This window comes from Bos grunniens, chromosome X (genome assembly GCF_055505025.1).
Source record: "Bos grunniens cultivar Pamir isolate PY7600 chromosome X, Bosgru_T2T1.0, whole genome shotgun sequence".
In the NCBI taxonomy this organism is placed as follows: Eukaryota; Metazoa; Chordata; class Mammalia; order Artiodactyla; family Bovidae; genus Bos; species Bos grunniens.
Window position 1 is genome coordinate 127,535,874 of NC_141194.1, and position 14,047 is coordinate 127,549,920.

Consider the following 14,047-nt stretch of genomic DNA (forward strand, 5'->3'; position numbering starts at 1 on the left):
AACCAAAACAAAAACCAATATTCGGAACCTGCTCAGAACGCTAGTCCATATCACGTTACCACTTCTAACTCAGATGGTGCCAAGCCATGCCTTATTTATCATCAGTTCAGTTCAATTTAGTCACTCAGTCGTGTCCGACTCTTTGTGACCCCATAAATTGCAGCGTGCCAGGCCTCCCTGTCCATCACCAACTCCTGGAATTCACCCAAACCCACGTCCATCGAGTCAGTGATGCCATCCAACCATCTCATCCTCTGTCGTCCCCTTTTCCTCCTGCCCCCAATCCCTCCCAGCATCAGAGACTTTTCCAGTGAGTCAACTCTTCACATCAGGTGGCCAACCATGTCAGCACAAATAACCAATAAACGATCAGTTACAGGAATAGAAATAGAAAAGAGTTTTCTTTGAACCAAACTAAGGACTATAGCCTAGGGAAAAACTTATCAGTAATTCTCAGAAGCTGTGCTGGAGAAGCATGGTTTTCATCACAGCTTTGTAGCTTTTCAGAACAAAGAACCATCAAACAGAAACATGCAGGGGTACATTCCTTCAAGATTTCAAAAGGGATAGATTCGCACGTACAAGAGTGAATCAGCAGGACCTTGGAATCTGGGAAGAAAAACTTATCTTTAAAGGAATACTAGCATAAGCATCATAGGAGAGGGTAGCATTTATCCCTACCTTCAAAGTGGACATTCTTTACTTCTGGATAATGAATTCTTTTCTTAATGGCTAAAGCAGATGTACACTGCATGATAAACAGGTCATAAGACAGGCTGTTCTAGTTAGCATAAAGTTCAAGCTAAATCACATATAAGCCAGAATGATTTCCCCATACCTCAACTGTGAAAATTTCTTCCTTCAGTCACAAAGTTGTACTGATCCCAAACAGTGGTCTCAAACTCTAATCCTGCATCTCAACTTTGCACAACATTCAAGTTGTGGGCTATATGCTTATTTTCTCCTCTACTCTCCTGGAGGTAGAAAGGCGATTCCATTTACTTTCTACTCCTCTTAGGATATGGAGAGAGCACACTGAGCTGAAATTCTAACCCCTTGCAATTCTGCAGATGTTTCCTTTACACCCATTTTTGATTGTGTCCACCCTAGGGGATTAGAAGGGATTCATACACCTTGAGTAAGCACATGCCTTCCATACTGACTTTGTTTCTGTATATTGGCTCATGTCTTTCTATGAGTCCATATTCTGCTTGTGGGACTCTGCCTCTAGGTATTGGCCCATATTTTCACATACAGACTGTGGTAAATTGACTGAAAAAAAGGCCACAGCAATTCCTCCTGTTCCTGGATGTGCAGCCCTTTGCTTATATGTTGAAGGCAGAGCTGAGGATTTGCTGATGGAGTTAGTGTGGGACATGAAAGAAACAGAGGAATCAAGGAGGATGCCAAGGTGCTTGGCCTAAGCAATATGAAGAAAAGAACTTTTTTACAAAGGGGAAGAAGACAAGAGGAAGAACAGAGTTGGGAGGGGCAATAAAGCAGTCAGTGAGGAAAACCTTCATGAATACCAAACCTATTCTTTTTTAAAGTAAACTTATAAAATACGTAAAACTAAGATTCCCTTAAATGTTCCTATATATATGCAATATATTAAGTAAGAGTTCAACTAAAATCCCAACTCCAAACAGGTGAGTTAATTACATATTTTCATTTGGAACAAGAGTCACATCCCCTTCGGGTTGAGCTGTTGTGGGTATCCAGGGAGGCTGACCTGTAGCACTGTCTCATAAAAACACATGATTTGTGAAAGAAATTGGAGTGCCATTGCCCTAAGTAAACAGTGAATTATGTGCATATATGTGATGATGATGTCAGAGAAAGTAACTTAATGATCTGAGTGTTAATTTGATTTTCTGGTATTGGTAACAGACTAAAAGCAAATGCCTCTGGTAACATCAGATACCCCTTCATTTTTATCTTTTCAAAGCTGATGCAGATGACCAGATGGTTATTTTCTTTTAGTCTTTTAATACAGAAAATTAAGAGATTTCTTAGCATTCAACCTTGCTTACATTCCCTGGTCACGGTGCACTCTTTGAACATGCAGCTCTGGATTATGCTGGCTAGTGTTTGGGGCTTTCTCATTAATGTTGCAGGCAACATCTGTAGCGTAGGTGCCAATAATCCGTCTGAGAGATGCATGAATAAGCAGGGAAAGGCGTTCACAGAACCTCATGCAAGCCAAGGAACTCAGAAGGCCAATTGAGTGGCGGGCTCAGCAGGGAGGGTGGGCACCTGGCTGACTCCTCTGCTCCAAGTGCAGAGAGCCTCGCCCCCATCCTGTAAGATGCAGAGTCCTGGGCCCTGGCCCCTGCCCTTCACCCACTGCCCGCCTGGGGAAACCTAGGCCCCGCCCCTCGTTTCTGATCCCGCCTCCTTATGGCCATTAGCCCCGCCCATCCGCAGCCCTCTTCTCCCGCCCCTTCAGTCCTAGTCCGCCTCCACATTGCGCCTGCGCACGTGCCACCATCTGCTCTTGAGGGCGGGGCCTGAGCAGGCGCCTGTATGGCTCACGGCCACGCCCACCCCTGCCCTGGGCCCGCCTCCATGGAAACCACTGGTGAGGCTTGGAGTGTCAATTAAAATCAGAATGGTAGTGGGATTTCACGGTGTTTGGCAGTCTCAATGCAAATGCCTCAGGTAAAATCACACCCACTGACCTGAAATAGGGCCATTGGGAGATGGCTTACAGTCTTATGTGAGACTCGTTCTGTAGCTGCTGCTGCTGCTGCTGAGTCACTTTAGTCGTGTCCGACTCTGTGCGACCACATAGACGGCAGCCCACCAGGCTCCCCCGTCCCTCGGATTCTCCAGGCAAGAACACTGGAGTGGGTTGCCATTTCCTTCTCCAATGCATGAAAGTGAAAAGTGAAAGTGAAGTCGCTCTGTCGTGTCCGACCCTCAGCGACCCCATGGACTGCAGCCTTCCAGGCTCCTCCATCCATGGGATTTTCCAGGCAAGAGTACTGGAGTGCCATTGCCTTCTCCGCGTTCTGTAGCAGGAGAGGATAATTAAGGGATACAAAGTTGCAGCTGCAGTTAGAGAAAAAGAGAAGTGATCTGAGCTCTGCATCCCGATGAACCTCTCGGGCAGGAAATGAGACACTGAAGCTTGAGGCCCTCTAGACTGAACGGCAAGAACAGAATTGCTGCCACCTTCAGCCCAAGATCTTTATGACACCCAGCCACCCTGAAGATCTACAGGCAGAACACACTGCCAGTCTTACTCTCCTTTCCTGAGGGGGTGGGGAGGGTGTAACTGACCACAGTAAGGCTATTTGCTGGGAAAAAATTTTTTTTTCATATTTCTTAATTTGGCTGCGCTGGGTCTTAGTTGTGGCATGTGGATCTATTTTCCGAGCCACGGATCGAACTTGGCCCCCTGCATTGGAAGCATGGAGTCTCAGCCACTGGACCACCGGGGAAGTCCCTGCTGAAATGTTTAAACCATGGTAAGTTATACGTAAGACCTGCAATTTTCGTTAATTGCATGTCTAATTCCAGTTAGAACTGGAAAGTGTATCGATACGTTTGAAGAATAAACAATGACAAAAAACTCTACCCACTTAGTAATTTAATTCTATTACAAAGTCTTTATAAGGCCTAGTGGTGTGGCGTAATAAAAGATGTCTCAGACACTGCTGCCAAGTGCTGCCAAGTCACTTCAGTCGTGTCCGACTCTGTGCGACCCCATAGACGGCAGCCCACGAGGCTCACCCATCCCTGAGATTCTCCAGGCAAGAACATCGGAGTGGGCTGCCATTGCCTTCTCCAATGCAGCAAAGTGAAAAGAGAAAGCGAACTTGCTGAGTCTTGTCCGACTCTTAGCGACCCCATGGACTGCGGCCCACCAGGCTCCTCCATCCATGGGATTTTCCAGGCAAGAGTACTGGAATGGGGTGCCATTGCCTTCTCCGGTCTCAGGCATAACGGACCGAGATTCTAATGCAGGCCTCACCAGGAATTAATTGTGTGCTTGCTGCTTCTAGTTTGGTCCTACTGACTTCTCAACTAATCTTCTATAAAACCATGCTGGTCACCCTACCTCTTCTTGTCCTTGGGAGTATCAGAAGATTTCTCCACGATCCCCAAATATGCATTCATGGCCTTCATGAAGTGGCTAAAGTATCACTTCTCTTAGGGAGGTGTTAGATTACCTGCTACCTTTAGGGGATCGGGCTTCCCAGGTGGCTTGGATGATAAAGAATCTGCCTGTAATGCAGGAGACCAGGGTTCGATCCCTGGGTTGGGAAGATCCCCTGGGGAAGGGAATGGCAACCCCCTCCAGTACTCTTGCCTGGAAAATCCCATGGATGGAGCAGCCTGGCGGGCTACAGTCCATGGGGTCGCACAGAGTCGGATAGGAATGAGTGACTAACATTAAGGGGAATACTTTCCTAAACAAAGGGGCGAGCTTAACAGAGAGGGGAACTTTTAGCATGTCCTGGAGACCCCATCCCCTTGCCACCCGCTCCTGCTCTTAACGCATCAGTCTTCAGAGCTTAGTGCTCCGCCGCGGTTCAGGTGACAATGCCCATGACAGAGCCGCAGCTTCCTTGATCATGCTGGTGTTCATTGTGAGTAAGAAACACATACAAGTGAGATCTTCTGAAGCAAATGAATTTTATTGGCAGAACACAAGTATTTAACAAAATACAAGAAACTTAAGCAACAAATACATTTTAAAGACACAGAAATGAGGCTAGCTCAGGGAAACTCAGCAGTATGTCTTTCTTTTTTTTTTTTTTGGCCATGCCATGCAGCATGTGGGATCTTAGTTCCCCCACCAGGGATTGAAGCCATCCCCCTATATTGGAAGCACGGAGTCTTAACCACTGGACAGCTGGGGAAGTCCCAACAGTATATCTTTTTACATTTTCTGCAGTAAAAGGTTACTAGTGAACCTTTGCAGGCTCTTACTCATTCTTGCGGGTCTAGTCCCAAACTATAGCAAAAGTATTACTGGCTCAACTAGGATAAGATGAAAAGTGTACCAAACCAAGTAGCTATGGCCAGGAAACTCAGTGACATAGAAAATAGAAGGCTGTGGGAAGGTCTGAGAGAAAAGAGGCCTGCTAGAGAGACCAATGAGCCTGAGACAGGGCCTTCCACCTTGTGGAATACAAATACAGCACACACGCATGTTGACATGCCCCCATGGGTACACAATTTTTAAAGATTTCTTGAGTAAGCACAAAAGCATATGTTACAGAAAATGAAAACAACCCAAAGTCCAAGCCATTCCCAAAGGCACAATACCCAAAGTCAATTTCTGGTCAAATGACCACTCGCTGATGTCACAGGGTCACTTCTTGAGCCGAAGTCCTCTGCATGAAGTTGACGACTTCTGTAGAACTGCTGTGATTCTATGAAATTCAAAACCCTACGGACTAAAGGTTAACCTTATACACCACTAATGCAGATACTATGTATCCATAGAAAAACCAAGGCAAAACCAGAACACAGAAGCTGTAAATGGCATTACCCATTTCCCCAAGGAGAAGCAGTCTTCCCTCGCATTTCTAAAATCTAAAAACACATGGGGGGGCACTCATTTGTGATCATGGAAGGGTCTTTTTTATTATGTTTTTAAACCCCTTCATTGAGGTATGAGGAATGACTGACATACAAAAAAAAAGTACACATTTAAGGTATACAATCTAATGAGTCTGGAGATAGTTTACATCCATAAAGCATCTCCATAATCTATATCGTAAACACACCCATCCACTCTGAACTTTCATTCCACCTTCGTAATTTACTGTTATCTGGTAATAAAAACATGACGGAATAAGACCTACCCTCTTAGCCTTTCGAGTACACATCAGTTCTGGGGTCCGGAGGAGATGCACAGGTGCTTGGTTCCTGGCTTTAACTATATCCTATATCCTGTAGCTCAGTACTCTGACAATCTACTAGAGGAAAATCTACAACAGGCCTTTCAGCATTCTGGAAGGTGCTCTGTCTGACTGATTGGGAGAGGCTGAGTAAACCAGTGAATCTCCTTAGGATTCACTGAAGTGAGCCCACTGCTGTTCCTTTCCAAAGCTGATGAGAAGTAGGACAGTAGGCTTGCACATGAATAAGAGGCGAAGGAAGCTCAGAAAGCCAACCCAAATCTAAACTGCGAGGTGGCCTGGCTGGCGACGCTCAGTAACCCATTTTGTGTGTGTGCTGGAGTCAGCATAGTCGACTGGGAGGGCAAATTCAAGTCCAGACGGATGAAGAGACCATTCACATTGTACAGGAATGCACATATTTTGCTCATTCTGTCCACTCTTTGGACAGAGCTGCACACTACAATTCCATAACTAAAACTCTGCAGGATCTGAGTCCTTGCCTCCTACCAAATATTCGAGCAGGTCCTGTGCACCACAAGACACAGAAATCGGCCCTCTGCCAATTGGAGATCAAATCTCTGCTCCTTCAGAGCCCTTGAGAAAGGGATGGTGAGAGATGAAGTTCAGCTCCACTTGCAAGCAGACTGCTGACATCAGCAGAGCGATTTAAACCATCTCTAAACAAGGTTTGTGGTTTTAATCCTCATCCTGAGTGATCCTATTGATCACAGAGAATTCCCCCTGAGGACATATGTATGGGTAAAAAGCTCCTAGAGGATAAGCAGTCGCTCATACTTTTTACTTGTCCTTCAGGAGCTCTTTCCACAAGTTCCTCTTGAGGAAGTTCTCTGCACAGGTCTGACTATGGCCAGGACTTTGGAATCAGCACTTGGAGGGAGGGTGAAGATACCCAGGGGTATCTCACGGGGAGCACATTGTAAGGGAAACTAAAATAAGGAAAATTAAACTGCTCATGCTGAAAAGGGACAAGACATTCTTTCTTGCCTTTCCTAAAAAACGGTGCAATACAGGTCAGTTCTTTGTCTGACTCTGCTGCTACTAAATCACTTCAGTCGTGTCTGACTCTGTGCGACCCCATAGACGGCAGCCCACCAGGCTCCTCTGTCCCTGGGATTCTCCAGGCAATGGGTTGCCATCTCTGACTCTCTGCAATGTATGCAACTCTTTTCTGTAAGTTAAATAAGCCTCTTGGTAATCTGACAAACCAAGAGAGTTCCTTCAGGGACCTGGCAGCAAAAGCAGTGACCAAGAGCCCATAAAGCTACAGGAAAAGGGCAGAAAATATCTCTGCAGAAAATCAATAAATAGTGTAAGCAACAGCAGTTCCTTCTCAGAACTCCCTTAGATTATATACTGTGCAGCAGTACAGCAGGACAGAGAGCTCCCCTTCCACAACAGCTGTTTTCCACGGGTCTAGGCCACACAGAACAAGGAAGAGACAGCCAAGCCTTCACTTGCAGACAAAATCACAATTCACTTGGGAAAATGGACAATAATCCTGTTCCCATAGTAAATGTCCTAGTTTATAAGAAAGCCATATTTTCTTATAGTATACCCATCAGGGTCCATTGTTATCTTTTGTCCCTCAGCTGTGCTAACCCAAAGGAAGGGCACAAGAATGGAGAAAGGAGACAGGAGAAAGAGCCATGAACCCACAATGCCCACCACAGTCGTCACACCAGAGACCGTTGTCCTCCCCACTGTCAGTCTTTCCTTATACTCTCAGAGCCTCCTCCTCATAGCCCTGCTGGGCCCGAATCTCCCTAATCAAGAGAAAGCAAAAGCCTGAAATGGGGAAACCATGGGACCTTTTCCCTCCCCACGTTGAGCTCCCCTTTCCTCTCCCCGACTCCAGTAGCACACCACCACAAACAATGCAGAACTGTCCCTCCACTGTTGAACCAACACCACTTTCTTCCTTCAGAATGCAGAGAAGGCCCCTTGAGGCAATGTCACCCCCATCAATAGGAAGACCCAAATGGAAGAGAAGCCACCAGCAGCCAGCCTTTCTGCTAGAAAGGCTTTGTAGCAGACACACGGGGGGAGAGAGAGCCACAGCCTGAGGGTGTAGCCTTCTCCAGCAAGAGGAATACAAGGGCTTCATGCTCCACCTGGGGCACCTGACTCGGGAGGTTCCTGGACATCCATGCTCATCGGCATATGCGCAGAAAGAAGCAAATGGCCCCGGATTCATGGACAGTTCATTGACAAGACCCATCGGACCTCTTTCTTCCAACCAATGTGCAGAGTGTGCTCAGTGGAAGAGTGCAGAAAGTGAACGTGGAAAGTTCCAACCACATTCCTACAGAGTTGGGACTCCTCGGGAATCCCAATGTGCCCTCGCTCTGCACAAAGGCACAGAATTCTGACATCAGGCTACCGCCAACTTCTGCCCCAGACTCAACATTTCCCACACCCCACATGCTGCCGTTGCCAATATGCACGTCCTTTAGGACTTTAGCAAGGCACCTGAGGTGTGTGAGTGTTGAAGGAAGAAGTGTCTGGCTGCTATATCACTAGAACACACCAGCAACAGCAGCTCACTTTCATGTGCCTCTTTATGGCCACAGGTAGTCCCAACAGAAGCGTTGAGTGGTCTACTCAACCAAGTGTAGTCAACATCAATGGGCGCCTCCTGGGAGACTCTCTCAGATTACTGCTCTAGGCCACAGTATAGGAGGTGGAAAGCTCACCTTTCCTGAGCCGCTTTTGACAGCCTAAGGCAGTGCATAGACTGAAGCAGGAACACAAGAACATCCCTAACAGTGAACTCCAAAATTCTGAGGAATGCTGTAACATAGGGTAAAGCCTTCATCATCAAAGTCTCACCTTTGCCACAAAGTAATCCACTCTCATGTCACACTCAGCGATGTGCACTATTATCTTTAGTCCCCATGCTACAATGATCCCAGGCAGTACCAGGGACTGAGAAATATGTAGCAGACACTTTTGACCACAGAAAGTCCAATGCACCTTTCACACTGAGGGCCTATGTCCTCCTGTCCAGCTTTTTCCTTGTGCTCTGAGAGCAGCTCTATAGAGGGTCACTCTTCCCGGCCCCTTCCCCACCTCTAGGCTTTAGGAACCCCAACGAAGTTCCTTATGTAGTCAGTCATTCCATCTTTCCTGATCAGGGGCGTGCTTTCCCCTTTGAGCCCTTAAGCTCTCCAGTACTTCTCCTGAAAAGAACCGACAATCAAAAGTGGCCGAGAACTGCTCACGAAACTCATTTAGTTCAACACTAAATTGGTACAGCTACTATGGAAAACAGTATGAAAGTCTCTCAAAAACTTAAAAACAGAACGACCGTCTAGTCCAGCAATCCCACTTGTGGTATGTATCCAAAGGAATACCTCACACCAAGAATTTACAGAACATTAACATTCCCACGAGTGAGTAGACATTCACTGAGGTACTGTCTCATGAGCCTATGTGACATGGTTGGCCTAGGAATGAATTACTGGGAAAGAACCAGAAAGCCAGATTTCATCTCAATTCAGAAGATTACCTTCTCTTTCCATGAGAGCCCTGATTTGTGAGACTGTCACCAATTGAAGAGTCACCTTTGTGGAATCCTCAACCTTGTGACTTATTTTTAAGTGCCCATACACAGCAGATTTACTGATTAAACCATCCATTTAGGTTTTCTTGACCCCTGCCTCCAATGAAGTCAGACAAGATGACTTTGATGGGCAGTGGGAACAAGTGTGTATGGAAGGGAAGAAGGCCTCACAGTTATTCTTAAGTTTCACAACTGTTTTGACTAGGAAATAAGCCAGTTTTGATCATCATCATGTCACTTGGTGAAGGAACATGGGCCTAGGACAGGTTTTTCTAAGTATCTCAGGCTTCAGGTTTTCACTGAGTAGGAAACTATCACCACCCCCATCTTTCACAGCTTTAAAGTAATTTCACCAATTACAGGGATAAACAAAAAGTCTTTAAACATGCCCTCTAAAGACTACACACTTTAGTTTCCAATCACAAGGAAATGTGGATTTTCTTTTAACCTTTGGTGAATGAAATTCAGGTTCTGTGATGCCTCCTTCTGGATAAAACCCGTGCTAATAGAGCAACAGAGGAGCCCGAGGTTTCTATGAAACTAGAGGTTAGAAGTGTCTCTGAATGCACCTTAGAAGAGTTCACATTTCTATTTAGCGCTTTTCCCCCACCCCAACTGTGAAAACTCTTCCACACATTTTCAACAAATTAACCACTGCCCAGGAAAGAAGTAACTTTACACAGACAATGAAAGAGAGGAGACCTTTTCGGCATTGCCAGTTAACAAGCACCTTCTTGGTGCCTGAACTTGGTGCTGAGCCACATCAGCTTCGGCATAAGGCATCAGAGATGGCCAGAAAAGAAAGTTGCTCAGAGCAAGGCAAAGTGTGAGTTGCTGGGCTACCTCTTGGCATCATAGCAGGATTAATGAGGCTGGTTTCCAAGAAGGCCAGTAATATCTGAGGTAATTTGCTGGCCCTGTGAAAGGAAACAAATGTTTGGTTGAAATGGGGGTCTGGACAGGTAGGGAGACGAGCTAAATGAAGCCACAGTGTTCTGTTCCCATATGCTGGAAATGGTGTACTAATTCCCTCCGTACCTCCTGTGTGCTGAGTACTTTACAAAAACCATACAAGAGATATCCCTGAGAGCAAGGTTTGATTCCCATTTTGCAAATGTGGAAATTGAGGCTCAAAGATGACAGTAAGAAAGAGTCAGACTCAGACAATAAAATTTATTTTTAATGAAACACGATGCATTGTCTCAGCAACACCTGCAAAGCAAAGCAAAGCAAAGCAAAAAAAAAAAAAAAAAAGCCCAACAAACTGTGGAAGGGTCAATATTTAATGAAGTCCTGACCCGCATATTACTTGAATTGTTAGCCTACACCTCCAGGACCCCTGCAAAGTAAATGCCCACCCACTTATAGAGGGGATAGACCGGCAGACTATCATTCTCTGCCACTCACTTGGTGTACAGGCCTCATCTTTCTCCCCTTTCCTAAAGAGAGCTGGCTTTAAATTACATTCAAATCCATGTTCCCCTACCTGAAAAAAACAGCACTCCCACAGTCTCTGGATTCCTGAAGTTTGTTTTTCACAATCCCATCCAGTCCAGCATGCTTCTGCCTGGTATTACAAGTGTTTTCCAAAAGGATAAAAAGACAGATCAGAGCTCTGATGTGAAAATGGCAAGATCAGGCTTTTTGGAAATGTGACATTCTAATAAATTCAGTACATCTGTAATAAGGCACTCACGGTGAACTGGAAAAAGATGCCACTGACTAGTTACAGACATCGATTAGAAACAGTGTCTGAGCAGTGCTCAGGGAGTGATCCTGACATTGTTGGAAGTTCCGATCTTAGAGACTCAGGGAAGACATTTCAACACCATGTTAAATAATGTTACAGCTGATGCGATGGATGCTACCCTCCTCCCAGCATTTGTGGCCCCACATAACATAAGGTTGCACTTACTCATCTGGCAGGTCTGGACAGCTAATTCCGGGTCCACTCTCTTCTCATTACAGGCCCATCGGCTGGCCAGTACTAGATTTTTCCATCACAGGTCCTGAAGGAAACAGTGATTATACAGATCTACAAGGAGACTTGCTTACAGATGGACAGCCTAATACAGCTGCAGGAAAATTAGGTAACTTGCAAGCTCGTAACATGAGTGGCTGGGGAAAACTTCCCCTTTCCCTTATCCACAAAACACCAAGGCAGCCAAGGGCCGTCAGCTGTCCTAACACCGCACGCAGTCCCTCAGAGCCTTACTGTCTCGTTTCACGTGGAAAATAACAGAAATACCCTCAATGGTGAAGAAAGGTCACAAAAATGGCCAAGATCAACATTTGAACCAATCCCCGGCAACGATATATCCACCCCAAACACCCTACAATAGAAAGCAGAATCAGCTCCATGGTGGCCGCCAGTCACCAGACTGTCTGGCACCCCCACCCACCCAGCCAAAAGCACCCGCCCTTCCCTCTCTTTAAGCCGCAAACACTACAAAGCATTAAGACTATAACTGGGAAGGAGGCTCCGAGACCCACATTTAAACCAAGAAAATCTTCTTCAAGTTTCAGCATGCCGTTACAATAATGCCCAACACCAAACCCGGAAGTGCCTGAGAGATCTTCTCCGCCATCCACCCAGGAGCCCGCAGACACGTCTGTCAAAGTGTCCGTCAGGACACACCATCTACCCGACTCTCCACTCACACCGCAGACAGCCAAATACGAATAAAGTTAGTAAAACTTACACTTTTGCCATTTCCGGAAAGGGAGCCGCCATGTTAAATCCTAACCGAGGAAAACGGTCTACGGAAGCCCCATAGCACAATCCAGACAGTCAGGAGCTTAGGCACGTGCTAGGGCTTCTTCCGCCTTTCACGCCCCCGCCTCCCAACATCGTCATTGGTGGGCCTGCGATGATTGACGGGGACAATGGCCATTCCTCTCAGCTAGGTCTACTGGTGGGAAACTGTCCATTTCCCAAGGCCCAGCTGACGTCATGAAATCTCTGCTCGTATTCCTAAGTCTTTCTATATCCGTGTCCATCCCTCAAAGCCTAGCTCTACTTCTTAGGCCTTTGCACACACCTTGTGCTTTGTTTCTTGTCATCTTAGACTTTGGAAAGCATGAACATTCCATTTACCCGGGCCTAGATCAACTAGGTCCCCCTCCAGGAAGCCTTGGAGCAGGCGATGGCACCCCACTCCAGTACTCTTGCCTGGAAAATCCCATGGGCGGAGGAGCCCGGTAGGCTGCAGTCCATGGGGTCGCGAAGAGTCGGACACGACTGAGCGACTTCCCTCTCGCCTTTCACTTTCATGCATTGGAGAAGGAAATGGCAACCCACTCCAGTGTTCTTGCCTGGAGAATCCCAGGGACGGGGGAGCCTGGTGGGCTGCCATCTAGGGTTACACAGAGTCTGACAGGACTGAAGTGACTTAGGAGCCAGGAAGCCTTCCAAGTTTTACTCCTTCCAGGCAAAATATGAGTTCTTTATATTAGATACGGACATGGAGATGTATCAGAGCAGAGATGCAGAGGACTTGTTTCTGAGCCCTGGGGTCAGATAGTACTGGGCTGTGCATGTTGTGTGGGACCCAAGGCTTGCACCTGGATATTTTGCAAGTCAGTTCAGGTTGCAGACATTTGGGGAAGACCAGGGAACACTGACAACAGGCTAACTCTTAGAAGCTTGCTAGGATCGGTACGACCGTTTTCAGGAATTTCATATCCTTTCCTGCTTTTCTATCTCTGAAAATCTTGTCCTTCCTACAAGGCCCAGGCAGAAATCACTTCCCTAATTTTTTCCTGAATTCATGTTCCCACCCTAACCACAAGAGTTATTTCTCCTATTGCTATAGGAAGAAAGATATGAGGATTTCATATCTCTGCTGCAAATGTCACTAAGCTTCACAGTTATCCAAAGTGAGACTGGAAGCCCCCTTCCTTCCAGGAGGCCTCTTGCTGAGAGATTTCTGCACCTGCTCACAATTTGTGAATTGTACAAACAAGAAGGCTCAGTTCCCCTAGGCTTGACTACCTTGAGTGTTTAACTCATCTACACTCTACATGATGTGTGGACCACATAGGCACGGGGTCCCTTAGCTGGACTGCATGGTCACAATGCACAGTGCTCCTAGGAAAGGTGATCTAATGCTAGCACTGTCCCTCCCATGGGAAAGATCATTTGAGGCTTCGTGGTGTGCAGTGTTATGCAGCAGTCCATGATGTTGCCCTACACACTGTGACGGCTAATTTTATGTGCCAACTTGACTGGTCATGGAGCATCCAAATTAAACATTATTTCTGGTTGTATCTGTGAGGGTGTTTCTGGATGAGATGAGCATTTGAATCGGTGACTTAGTAAAATAGATGGCCTTCCCCAATGTGGGTAGGCATCATCCAATCCATTGAGGGCCCAAATGGAACAAAAGCAGAGAAAGGAAAAATTCTTCCCTTTTTTTCCCTATCTCGCTGCCTGAGATAGAACATTTCTCCTAGTTTTCTCCTTCTCTTCAACTAGGATTCACACCACCAGCCCCCCTGGTTCACAGGCCTTCAGACTGGGACTGAATTATACCACTGGCTTTCCTGGCTTTATACCTTGTAGGCAGGAGATTGTGGAATTTCTCAGCCTCCATAAATAGGG

The 14,047-nt window shown here is 46.3% G+C and overlaps 1 long non-coding RNA gene across 2 annotated transcripts; it reads right to left on the reverse strand.

Moving 5' to 3' along the window:
* Nucleotides 1-4,625: 4,625 nt before the first annotated feature.
* Nucleotides 4,626-12,777, reverse strand: LOC147341366 (uncharacterized). Of its 2 annotated transcripts, XR_015159608.1 has the most exons (4): nucleotides 12,147-12,777; nucleotides 11,360-11,453; nucleotides 10,931-11,011; nucleotides 4,626-10,361 (listed from the first exon to the last, which is right to left on the reverse strand). It is a non-coding gene; the product is annotated as an uncharacterized LOC147341366 (long non-coding RNA). The 2 variants fall into 2 exon arrangements; XR_015159609.1 differs by lacking the exon at nucleotides 4,626-10,361 and having other exon boundaries at nucleotides 10,598-11,011; nucleotides 11,938-12,776.
* Nucleotides 12,778-14,047: the final 1,270 nt, after the last annotated feature.